Source organism: Schistocerca nitens, chromosome 2 (assembly GCF_023898315.1).
Source record: "Schistocerca nitens isolate TAMUIC-IGC-003100 chromosome 2, iqSchNite1.1, whole genome shotgun sequence".
Lineage (NCBI taxonomy): Eukaryota > Metazoa > Arthropoda > Insecta > Orthoptera > Acrididae > Schistocerca > Schistocerca nitens.
Window position 1 is genome coordinate 191284778 of NC_064615.1, and position 20692 is coordinate 191305469.

The 20692-nt window shown below is 37.1% G+C and overlaps 1 protein-coding gene across 1 annotated transcript in view; it reads right to left on the reverse strand.

Annotated features, from left to right (window-relative positions):
• Positions 1-15853, reverse strand: part of LOC126235878 (uncharacterized) — a 201046-nt gene extending 185193 nt beyond the window's left edge. The window contains exons 1-2 of the mRNA XM_049944788.1: positions 15630-15853; positions 13890-14062 (exon numbers count right to left, since the gene is read on the reverse strand). The gene's annotated coding sequence lies outside the window, so the exon portion shown is untranslated. The remainder of the gene's footprint in view (positions 1-13889; positions 14063-15629) is intronic.
• Between the last annotated feature and the right edge of the window lie 4839 nt (positions 15854-20692).

The following is a 20692-nucleotide window of genomic DNA, read 5'->3' on the forward strand; positions in this document are numbered from 1 at the left end:
ACGAGAAAAAATTTCTTTCATAAGAAGTCATTCATCAGGAGATGCTTTGTGATGGTCAGCTAACATGATGATTAGATGCAAAACTCTTTCAGAATTTAAGACTGCATTTCTTAATGAATACTGGTCACACAGCAAACAAAACAATTTTTTGAGTGAGTTTTGTAGTGGTAAAAAGTTTGCTCCAGGTCTTGAGCCAGTAAAAGAGTTCTCTAGAAAGTAGGTTTCATGGCAGTCGCATCTGACAGAAAAGGTGAAACTGGAAATTATTATCATGGGACTATAAGGTAAACATCCTTGGTATTGGCAGAAAAGAATCATTTCTGCACCTAGAGATAATGTGGATAGGTTCATTGAATGTCTGGAGTGAGCAGAAAGGAAGCTGCTGCTGAGGATCAGGTGCAAAGTAATAACAGGTCTTTTAACAAAAACAACAGACATAATGACAGTGGGAACATGAATCCAAAATCTAATTATTGTGGTCAAGGCCTTAGCAGAGGAAGGGGAGGTAGACAGCCACCAGGTTTTCGCAATAATTATTATGACGAAAGTACAAATGTAAATAATGTGTCATTGAGACAAGACAGAGAGCAGGATGCACCCTACATGATTCTGTATCAAATGAACACAACTGTCCGCTTGTGAGAAACTAAGTCCCATCTATGGGGAAACTGGCACTCACAAGGTGGAAACAGTACCACAGCCAGTAACAAAAACACAAATCACAGTCAGTCAGCACATGCAAACAGATAACAGGGATGATGAAACAGGAACAGACAGTACCAGTGATGTGCTAAACCACTATCATTATATAGCTGACAGCATTTTGGACACTTAAGAAAAATGGGTCAGAAGGAAAACAAAATCACTACAGATAATAGGGATTTGAATCTGATAAGAATGAAGACGAAGTAAAAGTGTACATCTTCAGCAATAATGGAAATCTGATGGCCAAAGTTTTGGTAGAGGAAGCAGAGTCAGTTTTGCAAGGTATGAAGAGGATGAGTTGATGAATGAAGGAGGTGTCAATGGTGATGATGTCAAGGAGTCTTGTGCTTGCCACAAACTGTAAAAGCAAATGACAGTGTCATATATATCAATGTTGTGCAGCGATGCAGTTGCTCAGAGGTAGAGAGTAGTTTAGCTGATGTGCAGCAATGAAAGTAGAGGAAATCATCAAATGCTTTCATTTAAATGCAGCTGAGAATATAGAGATTGATGACCCCATGAATCTGAGTGTGAATGTACTAGCAACTGAATGAAGTCACTTTAGCTGGATGCAGATTGAAAAAGATTTATTAGAGGACTTTTATGAGGAACCTGTTCAAACTAACTCACCCTATAATAAAAACTAACATCTCAGAAGTAACAGTGAACAATGTGTTGTCTTCTCGACAGTGGCAGTGAAGTAAATGCTTTGTCCCAAGCATTCTCTGATTCTGTTCCTAATAAGAGTAAATTAACTGTCATGGAATTAAGTGGTTTAAGATTAATAGGTGCTACTGGGAAAGTTTCTAGACCAGTAATGCTCTAAACTTTGATACCATTTGGTATAGGTAACATAATAATAGATCATCCTCATTTAATCATGCTCAGTTTAAGTTTTGAGATGTTAATTGGCACAGATTTATTAACAAAATATCAGAAAATGATTGATTTTGATCAGAATCACTTAGTATTAACCTTACCTGATTAAATAACCTTTCATAGAAAATTATATAGGTAGTAAAAATGAAACATGGGAACTGCCTATTACAGTAATGAGGAATAAGGGATACTTGTACAAAGGTACTGAATTCAGTAGTAATGTGCATGTTCCTAATGTGGAAGGGAACTATATCCTAGAAGAGATAGAGGCAAAGGTACAGTCAACAAATCAAATTTCTGATAGACAGAGAGCAGAATTAAGGGAAGTATTAACCACTAATCACAATGTATTTTTGAATATGCCTGGTGAAGTTAAAGCCTGGGCAGGTATTTTTCAAGAAACCTTATCAGATATATGTTTCAAGAAAGCAAGTGGTTAAGAAAGAAATTCTACATATGTTGACATGGGGTGTCATTGAGAAAGCAGTTAGTGAATACAATAGTCCACTTGTTGGTGGGCCTAAGTGTGATGAAAGCATTAAATTACTAATGAATGCACAACGACTAAATCACATTGTAATAAGAGTGAGTGATCATCCCCAAAATATGGATGACCTGACACAAAAGTTCCAAGGAGTTAGCTATGGATATAACTTTTGGATACTGAAATTTGACCCTGGTGAAAGAATCATGTAAATATACAACCTCTGTGTGTGAAGGAGTGTGCTACCAACATAAAGTAGTCCCATTTTGATTAAATAGTTCCATGTGCACCTTTGTAAGAGTAATGGCTCAAGTATTGGGGCAGGGATTGTTAGATCAGGTGACTAGCTATGTAGATGATACAGTGTTGGCAACTACCACATGGGAAAAACATATCAGCCTACTAGACCAGGTGCTAGAAGCTATAGAAAACAGAGGTATAAAATGAAAGTTAGAGAATACTGAGTGTGTAAGAGACAAAATAAAATTCCTGTGCAATGAAATTAGCAGTGAAGGTATATTACCTGATCCTTCCAAATTATCAGCCATTGAAACATGCCAAGAAATCAAAAGCAGCTCAGGTCACTGTCCAGTTTATTTGGATTCTGCAGTTTTGTTGAAGATCACTTACTTAATGCACCTTGTTTAGTCCACCTGCTGAAGAAGAATAACCCATGGTTTTGGACTATAGAGTGCCAGTCCACTTTTGAAGAAATAAGAAACTGTTTGATGAGTAGTCTGCATTTACATGATCCAGATTTTTCAAACACCTCTTGCAAGGCAGTTGACACAAGTTGTTATGGGATTGCAGTAGAGATGTTTCAGATGAAGACAGAAGGTGACCAAGAGATACATAAAACAATAGCATTAGCGGGTCGTCCATTGCAACCCGCTAAGCAGAATTATGGAATTTCAGAATTACAGGCACTGGCTATCATGTTTGGTATGTGGAAGTTTCAACATTACTTATTACAGCACGAGGTGATAATCTATAGTGATCACAAAGTACTTACGTTTTTAAAAACTTGCAAACATGTACCATTAGCAGTTCAACCTTGACATTAAGTACATACAAGGGAAGATAGTGTTTTATGGGGATTTCAATATTGATTTTTCAAAACCAGCAGCACCAGAGATGCTTTGATAAATATGACCAACACATTCAATATGATCCCCACAATTCACTGCCCAACAAGATTAACAGAACGCACAAAATCAATTATTGATCAAATATTCATCTCATAAACAAATTACAGATTCACAAGCAGAGTACTGAGCATGGGTTATAGTGATCATGAGGCACAGCTGCTGTGTATAGAAATGCCAACAAGTAGTAGCAGTTCCAAAAAAGTAGTTGAAAAAAGAACCTTTTCTGAAGATAACATTAGAATTTTTAATCTCTTACTGGTGAAGGAAAACTGCAAAAGCATCACCACTCAGAACAATGTTGATAACATGTACATGAGTTTTCAGGGCATATTTCTTCACTATTTCAATGTAGCATTTCCAAAAGTAGTAAAAACAGTAAAATCTAACAATAATAAGCAATGGGTAGCTAAAGGCATACAAATTTCCAGTGAGAGAAACAGATTTCTGCAGTAATGTTGTAAGAAATATAAACTAACCCAAGAATTTGCAAATTATGCAAAATCCTACAAAAGAATCTATAGTAGAGTAGTCAAAGAGGTAAAAATCATGTGAAATGACAATTTTATAAGAAACTCATCTAACAAAATGAGATCCACATGGAGAGTTACAAAGAAAGAAACTTGTACTTCAGCACAAAAGACAAAGAATGTATCATTAACAGCTGAAGGCTCAAAAGTCACAGACCCAAATTCAGTTGTGGAAAAATTCAATGAATACTTCACTTCACTAGCTGAAGACCTCATTCAAGTACACTGTCAAAGACCAGTCCCAAGTTTCTTCGGCAAGTCAGTGATCTAGACTGCTTCTGTGTATCTTTATGAAACAAACCCCAATGAAATTATAAGTAAAATTAAATCATTAAGCAATAAAATGTCAAGTGGTCTTGATGAAGTACCTGACTAAAAACATGTGCTCATCACATAGCAAACCCCTTGGCAAAAATTTTCAACCTCTCTTTAAAAACTGGTGTATTTACAAACATTTTTAAAATAACAAAAGTTTCACCACTGCCAAAGAAAGGTTTTTCTGAAAAAATATCAAACTACGGACCCGTGTCACAGTTAAGGTCCTTCTCAAAAATTCTAGTAAAACTCTTTTATGACAGGATTTTAAGTTTCATAAATAAATATGCACTTCTTACAGTACAACAACATGGTTTTAGAAAGTCTAAATCTACACAGACAGGAATTTTCGAATTATTGCACTGCATTTTAAAATCCCTTGATCAACATAAAATAGCTACAGGTATTTTTCTAGATCTATCAAAAGCCTTTGATGTCCTGGACCATAACACTCTGCTCAAAAAATTAGAAAGACAAGGAGTAAGAGGTGTAGCACATAGCTGGTAATGTTCATACTTAAAAAAACCATAGACAGAAAGTATCACTTCAGTATGAATTCAACAAAATGAATAAAACAAAAAACAGCTCCTTTCTTTCTAGCGAATTACTAATAAAATATGGTGTACCACAGGGCTCAATCTTAGGTCCACTACTCTTCTTGATTTATGTGGACGACTTAGTTATATATATGAGTCCAACAAAAACTATCCTGCTTGCCAATGACACCAGCTCTATGATTTTTACCCTCCACGCTGCCCTCCAGTACTAAATTGGTGATCCCTGATGCCTCAGAATATTCCCTACCAAATGATCTCTTCTTCTAGTCAAGTTGTGCCACAAATTTCTCTTCTCTCCAATTCTATGCAATACCTCCTCATTAGTTATGTGATCTACCCATCTAATCTTCAGCATTCTTCTGTAGCACCTGATTTTAAAAGCTTCCATTCTCTTCTTGTCTAAACTATTTATCATCCATGTTTCACTTCAATACATGGCTACACTCCATACAAATACTTTCAGAAACGAATTCCTGACTCTTAAATCCATACTCAATGTTAACAAATTTCTCTTCTTCAGAAACACTTTCCTTGCCATTACCAGTCTACATTTTATATCCTGTCTACTTCGACCATCATCAGTTATTTTGCTCCCCAAATAGCAAAACTAATTTACTACTTTAAGCGTCTCATTTCCTAATCTAATTCTTGCAGAATCATGCAGTTTAATTTGACTATATTCCATTATCCCCGTTTTGCTTTTGTTGATGTTCATCTTATATCCTCCTTTCAAGACACTGCCCTTTCCATTTAACTGCTCTTCCAGATCCTTTGCTGTCTCTGACAGAATTGCAATGTCATCGGCGAACCTCGAAGTTTTTATTTCTTCTCGATGGATTTTAATTCCAACTCTGAATTTTATTTTGTTTCCTTTACTGCTTGCTCAATATACAGATTGAATAACATCGGGGACAGGCTACAACCCTGTCTCACTCCCTTCCCAACCACTGCTTCCCGTACATGCCCCTCTACTCTTATAACTACCATCTGCTTTCTGTACAATTTGTAAATAGCCTTTCGCTCCCTGTATTTTACCCCTGCCACCTTCAGAATTTGAAAGAGAGTATTCCAGTCAACATTGTCAAAAGCTTTCTCTAAGTCTACAAATGCTAGAAATGTAGGTTTTCCTTTCCTTAATCTATTTTCTAAGATAAGTCATAGGATCAGTATTGCCTCAAGTGTTCCAACATTTCTGTGGAATCCAAACTGATCTTCCCCGAGGTCGGCTTCTACCAGTTTTTGCATTCGACTGTAAAGAATTCGTGTCAGTATTTTGCAGCCGTGGCTTGTTAAACTGATAGTTTGATAATTTTCACATCTGTCAACACATGCTTTCTTTAGGATTGGAATTATTATATTCTTCTTGAAGTCTGAGGGTATTTCACCTGTCTCATACATCTTGATCACCAGATGGTAGAGTTTTGTTAGGTCTGGCTCTCCCAAGGCTGTCAGTAGTTCTAATGGAATGTTGTCTACCCCAGGGGCCTTGTTTCGACTTAGGTCTGTCAGCACTCTGTCAAACTCTTCATGCAGTATCATATCTCCTATTTCATCTTCATCTACATTATCTTCCATTTCTCTAATATAGTCCTCAAGAACATCTCCCTTGTATAGACCCTCTATATACTCCTTCCACCTTTCTGATTTCCCTTCTTTGCCTAGAACTGGGTTTCCATCTGAGCTCTTGATATTCATGCAAGTGGTTCTCTTTTCTCCAAAGGTCTCTTTAATTTTCTTGTAGGCAGTATCTATCTCACCCCTAGTGATATGTGCCTCTACATCCTTACATTTGTCCTCCAGCCATCCCTGCTTAGCCATTTTGCACTTTCTGTCAATCTCATTTTTGAGACTTTGTATTCCTTTTTGCCTGCTTCATTTACTGCATTTTTGTATTTTCTCCTTTCATCAACTAAATTCAATATCTCTTCTGTTACCCAAGGATTTCTACTAGTCCTTGTCTTTTTACATACTTGATCCTCTGCTGCCTTCACTATTTCATCTCTCAAAGCTACCTATTCTTCTTCTACTGTATTTCTTACCCCCATTCTTGTCAATCATTCCCTAATGCTCTCCCTGAAGCTCCCTACAACCTCTGGTTCTTTCAGTTGATCCAGGTCCCATCTCCTTAAATTCCCACCTTTTCGCAGTTTCTTCAGTTTTAATCTACAGGTCATAGCCAATATATTGTGGTCAGAATCCACATCTGCCCCTGGAAATATCTTACAATTTAAAACCTGGTTCCTGAATCTCTGTCTTACAATTATATAATCTATCTGATACCTTCTAGTATCTCCAGGATTCTTCCATGTATACAACCTTCTTTCATGATTCGTGAACCAAGTGTTAACTATGATTAAGTTATGCTCTGTGCAAAATTCTACCAGGAAGCTTCCTCTTTCATTTCTTCCCCCCAATCCATATTCACCTGCTACATTTCCTTCTCTCCCTTTTCCTATTATCGAATTCCAGTCACCCCTGACTATTAAATTGTTGTCTCCCTTCACTATCTGAATAATTTCTTTTATCTCATCATACATTTCATCAATCTCTTCATCATCTGCGGAGCAAGTTGGCATATGAACTTGTACTACTGTGGTAGGCATGGGCTTCGTACCTATCTTGGCCACAATAATGCAATCACTATGCTGTTTCTAGTAGCTTACCCACATTCCTAATTTTCTATTCATTATTAAACCTACTCCTGCATTACCCTTATTTGATTTTGTATTTATAACCCTGTATTCACCTGACCAAAAGTCTTGTTCCTCCTACCACTGAACTTCAGTAATTCTCACTATATCTAACTTTAACCTATCTATTTCCCTTTTTAAATTTTCTAACATACCTGCCCAGTTAAGGAATCTGACATTCCATGCTCCGATCCATAGAATGCCAGTTTTCTTTCTCCTGATAACAATGTCCTCCTGAGTAGTCCCCACCCGGAGATCCGAATGGGGGACTATTTTACCTCCGGAATATTTTACCCAAGAGGACGCCATCATCATTTAACCATACAGTAAAGCTGCATGCCCTCAGGAAAAATTACGGCTGTAGTTTCCCCTTGCTTTCAGCCATTCACAGTACTAGCACAGCAAGGCCGTTTTGGTTAGTGTTACAAGGCCAGATCAGTCAATCATCCAGACTGTTGCCCCTGCAACTACTGAAAAGGCTGCTGCCCCTCTTCAGGAACTACATGTTTGTCTGGCCTCTCAACAGATACTCCTCTGTTGTGGTTGCACCTACAGTATGGCTATCTGTTTAGCTGAGGCACACAAGCCTCCCCACCAGCGGCAAGATCCATAGTTCATGAGGTGACAAACTCATTATAAGTACTGAAAAAACTGTGTGTGTCAATTTTCATTTAATTCCTCCAACTAATCAAATGTCTATTCAAGCACAATTGAAAAATGATCCCCTAGAAAATGTAAGTGTCACAAAATTTTTGGATCTAGGAGTTCAGCAAGACTTAAAGTGGGACACACATATAAATAACTTGTTTACAAAACTATCATCTGTGTGCTATGGCCTAAGAATTTTGAAGGCTAGAACACGCAAAACAACAGTACTGCAGGCATACTATGCACAGTTCCACTCACTAGTCCGATATGGGATCATTTTCTGGGAATACTCAACTCACAGTGTAAAGGTTTTTAGAATGCAAAAACAAGCTCTAAGAATAATCTGTGGCCTTAAAAAGATGGAGTCCTGTAAATCCCATTTTGCTGAGCTTGGTATTCTAAATGTTCCAAGTTTATTCATTTATGAAACTATCTCGTTCACTAGGGACTACTTCCTGAAAATAGGCAAACTGCTACAGAACAAAAATGTACACAACTATAGTACCAGAGGGAAATTAAATATACATCAAAAATATCACAGGAAAACCACCTATCAGAGGAGCATAATTAACATTGGTGTAATACTACACAATAAGATAACAGAGGAAATAAAAAATGCTACTCATCCAATATCGAAAGCTAAACTAAAGGCATTTCTAATAAAGCGTAACAAAATTACTTGTAATAGATACCTATTTTAATTTGCCTGCTCTTTTGCTAATACTATGTATTATTGCAACTTATCTTTGACCTGTCCAATATCAATTGTACAATTTGTGCTGTATGATAAAACTGCACCAATAAAAAATCAAATCAATTAAAAAAACAATGTGATAGCAGATGGGCTATCAAGAAGTGCTGAGTTGTGCAGGGAATTAGAAATTACATCAGCAGATAAGAATGAAATGAGCATGTTGGCCATACATGAGCTCAAGGAGGAAGGTGCCTTGAAGAAAGTATGTAAAAACTTAAAAAGGAAGCAAAATGTTGATGATCAGGTGAGGTTAGTCAAAAGCCTTTTAGGATTACCCAGCTATCCAAGAGTTGCACAGAACTATTGCCTACATAAAGGAATTTTATTCTGAAAATGGAAGTTAGATTTATCAGAATAGAAAATATGTTTTCCATCACAATATGTGGATTTGCTGATAGATTACATGCATCTACAATATAGCCATTAGGGAACCAAGAAATGCTTAGCTACATTAAGTGGGCAAGTGATTTTCGACAACATCCATCATAGAGTAGCAAGAAGGCTAGCAACCTGTGTTGTTTGTCAGAAGGTACATGAATAAATAGTATAGCACAGGGAAATTGCACAATGTACAACCAAGTGAACCTCTGGAGTTATGCGCAGCCAATCTCTTTGGCCCCCTCCTCACATCTAAAGGAGGATGTACTCATGTTTTTGTGGTCATTGACAGTTTTAGTTAGTATGTCAAACTACATCCAGTAAAGAGAGCTAACACCAAAACGATGGTAGACAAGCTAGAAAAGGTCTATTTTGTAAAGATTGGCAAGCCTAAGAGTCTCTTATCAGACAACAGTCCGCAATTTATATTGGGAAAATTTAAAGCATGTCTAGAAAAGGCAGGAATTCACCATATAAATATCTCAGTGTATTTTCCACAGGGAAATATGAATGAGACAGTTATGTGTGAGCTAAACAGACTGCGTAGGACTTACTATGCCAGGAAGCATTGAACTTGGGCTGATCACATCAAAAACTTTGACAAAATCACCAAAAATCTTAAACATGTTGCCACAGGCTTTGCTCCATGGGAACTAATAATTAATCAGGAAGTCCATAACATCCTTTAAAACAAAGATGATTTTCCAGCCCTATCTCAGAGCTCTATAGATGAGAAGAAGGCACAGGCTATGGCAAATACAAGTAAAAGAGTTTTGGGTAGAAAAAGAAGGCATGATGCAAAAGCCTGCCCCACTATTTTTAACATTGGTGAACTAGTATTAGTCAAAACTAAAGAAAAATCTAAGAAAACTCTACCAAGTTTCAAGACTTTAAACAAAATAACAATCAATACAACGAGTCTTGAAAAAATAGTTCAGAAGTCAGGTCCTAATGTCAGTTCCATTCTAAAAATTCTAGCCAAAAATTTTAAGGCAGTCAAACTGAAACTAAAGTCATACAGAGTAGAAACATTCTTTTCAGTGAGCACAAGAAGGATGTGGACTTGCAGACTGGAAATTATGGTCAATATGTTCTCTATCACTTTCTGGCTGATCGCAAAAATAGTTTTCCGGCTGTTGTAAAAGACAGCAACGAATGAACAAATTCAATATTATTATCCACCCACCCTATCACATGGGATCTGTTATACTTTCTTCTTCAGTTCTAACTTCCTACTGACATACAACAAACAGTTTTGAGAAAAAATTATTAATGTCTCTGTCCACTGTAAAGTATTTTACAAGTCACACTCAAAACAGTCTTCAAGTAACAAGAAACATATTTTATCACACAGACCCTTTCCAGTTAAGAAAACTCTTCAAGAATCCACTACCTGCCTCACTTTTCACATTACACTCAGGCTCATAAGGTCAGGAAAAAATCCTGCAGAAGCAACTGACAACCGGTTATGTACAATGATATTTAACAATACAAATAAAAATAAATATCATAAATCATTTAGCTCTCAACCTGGTGCTATCAATATAACACAAATCAATATATTGTCTATCAGTATAGCTTTTTATTTATTTAATACCTGGACTTCTGTGTCAGTAGCCAGAAATTGATCTGTATTTTACTACTGACACACTCAACATCAAAAACACAAAAGATGCAGTAAAGAGACTGTCTTGTGAATGCAACAATATGATTAAAATAAAACAAACTGCAAGGTTGGTCTCTGCTAGTAAAATGTACAAGAGGAATATAAACAATCACTCATGAAAAATACTTAATGACACTCTACAGTGACACTAGCAGAAAATGCTTTAGTAAACAGAAATTAAACACAAGGAACTTAATTCTATGTTGCAATATGTTCCTGCAGTTCCCCTAAATGGTAAATGAAGGTTAACTGAAACATAAGTGGAGCAAATTAACAATAATACCTTGTGTCACAACAGTTTATTACAGGAAGTGATGCATATAGTTTCTAGCATTTGTAGACTTAGAGATAGCTTTTGACAATGTTCACTGGAATACTCTCTTTAAAATTCTGAAGGTGGCAGGGGTAAAATAAAGGGACTGAAAGGCTATTTACAATTAGTACAGAAACCAGAGTCGAGGGGCGTGAAAGGGAAGCGGTCGTTGGGAAGGGAGTGAGACAGGGTTGTAGCCTGTCCCCAATGTTATTCAATCTGTATATTGAGCAAGCAGTAAAGGAAACAAAAGAAAAATTCAGAGTAGGAATTAAAATCCATGGATAAGAAAGAAAATCTTTGAGGTTCACCGATGACATTGTAATTCTGACAGAGACAGCAAAGGACCTGGAAGAGCAGTTGAACGGAATGGACAGTGTCTTGAAAGGAGGATATAAGGTGAACATCAACAAAAGCAAAATGAGGACAATGGAATGTAGTCGAATTAAGTTGGGTGATGCTGAGGGAATTAGATTAGGGAAGGAGACACTTAAAGTAGTAAACGAGTTTTGCTATTTGGGGAGCAAAATAACTAATGATGGTCGGAGTAGACAGGATATAAAATGTAGACTGGCAATGGCAAGGAAAGCGTTTCTGAAGAAGAGAAATTTGTATAACATCGAGTATAGAGTTAAGTGTCAGGAAGTCGTTTCTGAAAGTATTTGTATGGAGTGTAGCCATGCATGGAAGTGAAACATGGACGATAAATAGTTTGGATAAGAAGAGAATAGAAGTTTTTGAAACACGGTGCTACAGAAGAATGCTGAAGATTAGATGGGTAGATCACATAACTAATGAGGAGGTATTGAATAGAATTGGGGAGAAGAGAAATTTGTGGCACAACTTGACTATAAGGAGGGATTGGTTGGTAGGACATTTTCTGAGGCATCAAAGGATCACCAGTTTAGTACTGGAGGGCAGCTTGGAGGGTAAAAATCATAGAGGGAGACCAAGAGATGAATACACTTAGCATATTCAGAAGGATGTAGGTTGCAATAGGTACTGGGAGATGAAGAAGCTTGCACAGGATAGAGTAGCATGGAGAGCTGTGTCAAACCAGTCTCTGGACTGAAGACCACCACAACAACAACAACAACAACAACAACATATAGTTAGTTAAGAAGCCAGCTGTAATCAGTGGCTAAAATTATAAATTATGTCAACAAAGTAATGTGCACAAAAAACAAGAAGTTAGTTTTGTTCAAAATAATAACCAAATATAGAATAAGCATTCAGTCATAATGTAGAATAATGCACTGATAATGATACAAGTCAAGATTTCTTGTTTTGCAAACTGATAAGTGCCTTCCCTGACTCAAAACAGTATTACAAGTACAGCAGCGGCTACTCATATTTCAATAATACTCTAATGTTAGTATCTCATCAGGTGACATTATATCTAGTGTAAATTAGAAGCACAAAGTAAGTAACACCAGCAAAAAAGAAAGACAAAAACAATGACAAAATACTGGCACATGAACCTAAACTTTGTATGTAGTAATCTAATTAGAAAGAAGAATGGAAAGAAATGAGTGCCAATATATTTTTAAAAAAAAAGATAACACAAACATATCTATCTCATTACTAAATAAGTTTTTGGTATTATTAGTAGACACAAATTCCAAGCAGAATTTTTTCTTTTTTTTAAAAAAAAAGAAAAAAAAGAAATTCAGTAATCACAAGTGTGTCATACCTTACCTGTAAAGCAGGAAATTCCCAGAGCAAATGGCTTATACACACTGCAGAGAAGGCTTATATCAAGTAAGACTTAACGGTTATGAAAAATGAGGCTGAGAGCAACTCACTACTTGTTTGCTGTACGAATGGGCCGTTAGCTATGTCAACACACATTACCATATTTACCGAATGAGTGTGTACAGAAGGAGAAAGACCTGTTAGGGAAATATTATTTTAACAGGAGCTCATTTCCTGAGCGTTTCCTAGTATTTGGTGATAGTGCAAATTATATACAGTATTAAATGATACCTAGCATACAAAAGAATTATCCAGCAGTTGGGTCATTGGTAAAACATTATAATAATAATAGCAACAATACTATCTTGATAACACAATTATGTAAAGAATTGTATTAATTGTTTACTTTCATTTTGCATTAGACTAATTTTATCTGCAATATTATCTGTTGTTACTTCTTGCTTCCATCAGTAATCATCTGACAATTATTCTAGTAGCCTTGATCAAAAATATAGATAATACAAAATATTCACCTTCTTCTCCTCCTCCTCCTCAAGACATTACAACTATGCATTGATGTATTCAAAAAATCTCTGACCCCACTGTTCATCAATTGATCTGTTCATTGTGGATCATTAAGTATTTCATTTTAGGTATGCATTCCATGCTTCTTACAGCCTATCAGAAGCGATCAATTCTCCCTTCTTTATCCACCATGATTCAAGAAATATTTTTTACTAGTAGTGGCTTATAGCTTACAAGTTGTCATTTATCATGTTGCAAATGTTAATAAATCAATAAATTTGTGGCTGCACCACACAGATTAAGGAAAGTGATACGAACAATCCTGTAAGAAGAATATGAACTGACTTTTCTTCAGACTTGTTCTATACTAAGAAACTCAGTGGTTCATGAATTCAGACAAGGTTTAAAAGAACCTTTCAAGTTTGTTGCATAACATTTTTAAGTTAAATGGACTGAAAACTAATAAGAAAGAATTTTGATATTAACTGTGGAACAGATGTCAATGAGAAACCAAATAATAATAATCAATAAAACATCAAGTGACTGATCATAGCAGTCTCTAAAAAGGAATTTTGAAAAACTGGAATTTTAGTGTTAGTACTTACTTGTTATAAGTAGCCAACCCATCTCTCTTGTTAATTTATGCCCAGCCTTTCTTTCTACCTTCTTTTCTCCTGCCCTTGCCCCAAAGTCACTCATCCACAACTTCTTTCTGTTCCATCCTTTTTTGTGTCCAGTGGCTGCACCACACAGATTAAGGAAAGTGATGTGAACAATCCTGCAAGAAGAATGTGAACTGACTTTTCTTCAGACTTGTTCTATACTAAGAAACTCAGTGGCTCATGAATTCAGACAAGGTATTAAAAGAACCTTTCAGGTTTTTTGCATAACATTTTTAAGTTAAATGGACTGAAAAACTAATAAGAGGGAAATTTGATGTTGACTGTGATACAGATGTCAATGAGAAACCACACTGACTAAACATTCTTGAAGAGCGTAGTAAGGGCATAGTTCGAAAGGCATTTAAGTTCATTCAGCTGTACCTCATGTTTTATAAATTCCATCATGAAGGAGAGCCTTCAAGGATGTGGAATGAATCAAATTTTACATCAAGAGACAGTACACTGGCAAAAAAATTATAACTAGTTTACTCATGTGATTAGTTATGGAAACTGTTTCTATATTACTTTATATATTTATGTGTATATTAGTCTCTCCAGACATGTTATCTTTTATCATACCACTATGTGGGCAGTGTGTATGTGTTCAGCTGAGTGCTACATCAGTATGGTCCTCCAAGCCATGCAAGTTGCACTGAATTCAGGCAGTGTATTCACAACATGGAGAACACCCAGCTATATCTGGGCCCGCACCTTGCCTCATAAATTTTTGTTATGAAAAGGGAAATAGATCATTTTTACTAATAATTAGATACAAGATTCCAATATTCCATAAATCAGTCAGTCCCAAAAGCTTCGAGAAATTGCAAATCTGAAATGATAAATAACTGCCAGAGGTGGGAACTGAGCCAGTGACACACAAAGTTGCCAGTCAGTGGCTATAATCATTACAGCATGGCATACAATGTACAGCGAACAGCAATTTGTATTGGTACAAAATTGTAAGAATCTTTCCCAATGCTTCTGCAAGATGTTCCACTATCAACCGTACACATTATTTTAATTCATACTTCTGAAGAATAAACAAGTTTTTAATCTTAGCTGCACTGTCTCAGAAAATTATGTTGAGGAACAGGATTGCTTACATGTAAGTAAAATATTCTTTCACTCCCATCTGCATGTCAACATGAGAGAATTCTAAGTGCAAAGTAGGCATGACAGCTTTTTTGTTAACCTATCCCCACACTAGTGCCATCTCAGTTTATTATTCATCTGGACTGCCTAGAAACTTAACAAGTGGAGCCTCATCCATTGCATGCCTGTTGATCTCTAGTTCTGGAACCTTCAGGTTATTTTTATTTGTTTGGAGTTATTTAATATGAGTCTTTGTAAGAGACACAGTTAAAGTGTTTGCACAGAACCAATTTTAGACCTACTACATTCTTTTAACTGGCTGTGCTATCTATGGATGTGTATGAGCATTTTGTCAGTACATTTGTGTCATAACAGTTTTTGAAGACGCACTCCATTGCCCCATATGAATCATTTATGTAGATTAAGAACAGGATCAGTGCATGAACTGAACCTTGCTGGATGCCATACTTAATATTTCTCATCACCAAATTTAGTCTTGTTACTGTTGTATCATTTGTTAATGCGGTCCTCTGTTTCCTATCGTTGAGATACAACTCCAACCATATAAGGGAAGTGCCTTTAATGCCCTACCTTTTTAGTTCCCGTGTAGAATTTTATGCCCAACACAACTGCAGGCACTGTCCAGATCACAGAAAACACCAACAGGGTAAATCTTTCATGATGTGGCTTCTTCTAACACAGAACTCCTCAAAATTTGTATTGTGACTGTAGTATATGTCTACCCATTAGATATTTGGGATCAGTTCCCCTTCCAACACTGACTTAGCATTCACCAGATTTATGGAAAATTTTATTAAGTGCTTGCCTCTACTTGCTCCTTCACTGTTGTGGCTACTAGATAGAAGGCATATGTGTCTAAAATCAAAAACATACTGTCATGCCACAAATAAAAGAAAAACATTTTGGATAAGTGGTGCTCTGCAAGCTGCATTAATTTCGTGAACGACATCTTCCTGCACAGAAAACATCTCTCAGGTGTGTTTAAATAAATTTATTTTTCAAGTGGTGCTCCCACTTAGTCAATTGTTTGGAGAAAAACTTGTTGGTTGGTTAGTTAATTGGTTCCATGTTTTGTAAAACATATTCATAATAAGCATTTTGTTGTGGAATGTGTCAGTTTAACAAAAGATTGCAGGGATCTTAGAATCTAATGATTTGGATTCTCTGTCCAGCCTGAGTACTGATATCGAAGAAAAGCAAGAGATACGTGGGCTTCATACCACAGATACAGCTTGCTCCTCCAGAGGGTGTTGCCACCATTGTGGGCATGGACTGATGTGCCACACACACATACTCACTCACTCACTCACTCACACTCTCTGTGTGTGTGGAGGGGGGGGGGGAGGCTTTTTTTTTCCAGATAGTACCCAGTGGAAATGGGTGCAGGTGGGTGTGGGGCAAGGGCTACATGATGAACATTATCTTCAACTACATGGATACTCAGCAATGCATTTTATGATGCACAGTGCAGTGTACCCTGTACCACTACCAGTCATCTCCTTTCCTTTTCAACTCACAAATAGAATGAGGAAAAAATGGCTATCTATATGCCTCCATATGAGCCCTAATTTCTCATATCTTATAGACAATCTATGTTGGAGGCAACAGAATCGTCAGCTTCAAATGTTGGTTCTCTAAAATTTCGCAGTAGTGTTCCTCAAAAAGAATGTCACCTTCCCTTCATCTATTCCCATTTGAGATCCTGAAGCATCTCCAAACACTTGTGCACTGTTCAAACCTACCAGTAACAAATCATGCAGCCCACCTCCAAATTGATTTGATGTCTTCCTTTAATCTGACCCAGTATGGATCCTAAACTCTCAAGCAGCACTCAAGAATAGGTCACACTAGTGTCCCATTTGCAGTCTTGTTTACAAATGAACCACAGATTCCTAGAATTCTCCCAATAAACCAAAGTCAACCATTCACCTTTCCTACCAAAATCCTCACATGTTAATTTCATTTCGTATTGCTTTGCAGTATTATAGCCAGATATTTAAACAACATGACTGTGTCAAGCAGGACACTACTAATGCTTTATCTGAAGTTTATGGGCTTGTTTCTCCTACTCATCCGCATCAACTTACATCTAACATTATGATATGGAAGCATCAGCTGAACAAAAGATTGCAGAGACTTTAGTATCCAATAGTGATTTAGATTCTCTGCTCAGTGCAACTATCAATATGAGAGAAACGTCTTATCATCAGCATTGTCTTTACCAGCTATCTGATATCTGATCCTAGATAAAAGTCTCCTCTAGATTTTTCCATTCATTATGGTGTACAGCAACACACTTCCCCATTGCTCCTATAAATTGTCTAATGCGATACATCCAGCCTCCATTATGTCATCATTTCAGCCTTTTCTTATCTCTTTTAGAATCCAGAAGAGAGCTTCATTGGTACCTGTCTCCATGCTACACGTACTTTCATTTCATTTTCATTACAGTTTTAACTATGTCTTCTGTTCTAGTCCCTTTTCTGATTCTTTTGTTTCTTTTCCTGTCTTTCCTAGAAATTCTAAACATGCACTGTACATTATTTTAGTCTTATTGTAATTTATCCGCTCCTACACATTTTATCAAATCATTATAGATTTTCCAATGGTGGATCTTTGTTTTTTTTTCATTTTTTAAACAGACTTTTATGCTGTTTACAGATACTGAATGTTTTCAAGGTGCCACAAAAATACATAAATAAATACAGAGAAATTCATAGCTTGATTCAATCTGTGGTCAAGAAACTGCATAGGAATTTTCAGATCTGCTACAATTTCATTTTTGTCTCCACTTGTCCTCACAACAACTGGGTCCCTCTCATCCTGGAGGTGTCCTCACTAACCTTCTTCAGCCTATCCCTCTTTCCTCCTTGAGGAAGGAAGTAATAGTTCTGAAAGCTTGAAAGCTAGGACAGTTTTTTTTTTTTTTTTTTTTTTTTTTTTTTTTTTTTTTTTTAGCTGTGTGTACCGCCAGCACTAAGTATATCGGCTCGTGAAGGTAAATGCTAGCCAGTCACTCTGTCTTGTAATTTCCATAACATTGTGTTATGAAAGACACACAAGTAAGCACATCTCACACACACAACTGCTACCTCTGGCTTCTCAGGGCATACTGAAACTGAAATGCGATGAATGGGAGCTACAATACATAGTAGAGTGGAGAAGGGGGAGGGGTAGCAGGGTATGGGTGGTGGATAGGAGTTAGCCCTACCTAACTGAGCATGCAAGGACTAGACGGTGCTCAAATAAGGCTGCCAGGGGCGGTATCAGGACTCAGTGCAGGAGGCAGGGGGGAGGGGAGGTGAGTTGAAATGGAGAACTGCAGAGAAGAAAAAAATGGTGATGCAGGCAGAGAGTGGAGCACAATTAGATGGAGATGTGAATTGGGAGGAAGTGATAATACAGAGAGGGCTGAAACTGTCATGTGGAGGTTTGGGGGCAATAGGTTAGTTTAGGTTGAGCCTGGGATAATTTCAGTAGTGGACAACATATTGTAAGGATAGCCCACAGCTGTGCAGTTCAGAGATGCTGGTGGTGGAGGGGAGGATCCAGATGGTCCAGATTGTGAAGCAATCTTTGAAATCAAGCATGTTATGTACAGCTGCATGTTGTGCCACAGAATGGTCCACTTTGCTCTTGGTTACAGTTTGGTGGTGGCCATTCATCGTAGTAGGCAGCTAGTGCCAATGCCACTGGTCTTTTCCCCTCTCTGCTGGTATCCTCTTCCACGCCCCTTCCTCCCTCTTCCAAATCCTCCCAGTGCTATGCCAGACAGCCTTGTCTGAACACCATGTATTCTCTGTACGCTCCGTCAGGTCAGGCAGCACTAACTCCTCCCCCCCCCCCCCCCTCCCTCCTCATACACTGCACCCCTACCCTTCCCTGCCCCACTCCACACTGTTGCCTCTCCTCGACATGACACTATAGCATTCTGGACACAGCAGCCAGAGGGAGTGGTCACTTATGTGCGAGGTGTGCTTATTTGTGTGAATGTGTGTTTGTTTTCTTTTCTGAGGAAAGATTTGGCAGAAAGCTAATTACCTACAGTTTTATGAATAGATTTCCTTCACAGATTTTTATTTTTTATTCCTTTAGGCAGCTTGTCACACCCATCACTCACATTTAGTTTCCCTTATTATTTTATAATTTTGCATATGTCATTGCATCTTTATTCAACCATCTCCAGTAGTGTGAAAGAATCGCCTAAATAGCCATCTGAAGCATGCAAAATATAAAATAGATGAAATAGTCACAACTGGTTATAGTTATCCACTGGAATGAACTTTCTACGAGATTAAACAATGTTTAACTCAAGGTCAATAGAGAATTATACCACTCTGATTATTCTTTTAAGTCTGCAGTCCTCCATCATCCAAACTAAATCTGGGGAGGGCAACAGAGGAAGCAAGATTCATACAGCACAAAGACTGACACAGAGAGAAGTTTTGCAAAGGCAACAGACCTCGCCTCATTCATGAAACGCAGCCAATATATCTATGCATAGTGCTTAATATTGAGCATGTAGTCTCCCTGTGGATAGTGAGATGTCTTATATGAATCACTAATTTATACACAAATGTCTGACAACTGCAGAAGGAAATGAAACATGGTAGTCAGTCGTCGCTAATATAACAAAAGTGCACAAAACATTGTTCGATCAAGGTAGGTGGAGGCAGACATAAAATAATAGTGGGCTGAGGTCTTTAGATGGCTGCCAATGAGGTGCAGCAGTCAAGAAAATAAAACAGCTTACACATAAAACACTTAAAATAGTTCATAGCCTAGATGGGAACGTATTGTCCATCTATCACGAAAATTTATATGCACCTCTGTCACCACGTGTAATGGAAATAAAACGGTAAAAACTGGCACACTGTATGTTTAAATCATCTGGTGTATGAAAATGAAATAAAGAAATACTTCAATCGAATATTCTGGTAATTTAACTTGAGACACAAACAATAGACTTTGTATGTTTACTTCACGGTTGTAATTTATAATTTGCGACGCCCTTCACAGTTCATTAACATAATCTAAACAACCACACAATCATTCCCCTCCCTTATTTCCAAAATCTTAAGGTGCGTCACCGTTAAAAGGAAACAATTTCTTAAAAAAATCATTACTTCATTTCACACATATGAATTGGAAGAAGAGCAGATTCTAAACTATGTGAGATTTGGTGCTAGACTTAATCGTAAAAAAAAGCCATTATTAATAATGGCACCCCAAATGGCAAAATTTTATGAAGACACGGAGTTAATCATTTTCTCTGGGGTCATAAATTATAGCAAAATGGAAATCTTCCGACCATCTCTCTAAAGAACCACTAAATGCAGATTTGAAACAATGACGAATTCCACCATAAAAGTGTTGTTTAGAGTTGTCAAGTGTTAATTTTATTTAAGTGAACCGAAAACTTTTGGTTTCCAATATAAATGAAGTTTGTTTGTTTATTTATTTATTTAGCCCTTCGGTCCTACTAAAATGATAACACCGCAGTTCCATTTTTCAAATGTATGTTGACTTTGACTACGCTTACTAAATTGGTAGTCGTTAGTCGACATAGCCGCTCACGTCGATATTTTATAGTCGATGAAAGTTTTCGATATATACTACACAAATTGTGATTG